The following is a 211-nucleotide window of genomic DNA, read 5'->3' as shown; positions in this document are numbered from 1 at the left end:
AGTTAGTCGATATCATCGACCCCAATACTTCGACATAGAAAGCATACGTACACATGGCCCGGGCTACTGGAAGCTGAACACGTCACTCCCGGCGTCCCAAGGTTGCAGAGACTGGATTAAAAAGTTAGCTGAGAAAGAATTGCCAGGGGCAATCATCAACAATAAATGGTGCTGTTACCTAAAAAGGGTCATCAAAGTAGAATCCGTTAGA

This window comes from Octopus bimaculoides, unplaced genomic scaffold (assembly GCF_001194135.2).
Source record: "Octopus bimaculoides isolate UCB-OBI-ISO-001 unplaced genomic scaffold, ASM119413v2 Scaffold_51442, whole genome shotgun sequence".
In the NCBI taxonomy this organism is placed as follows: Eukaryota; Metazoa; Mollusca; class Cephalopoda; order Octopoda; family Octopodidae; genus Octopus; species Octopus bimaculoides.
The sequence above is the reverse complement of the archived record's forward strand: the minus strand, read 5'-3'. Positions refer to the sequence as shown.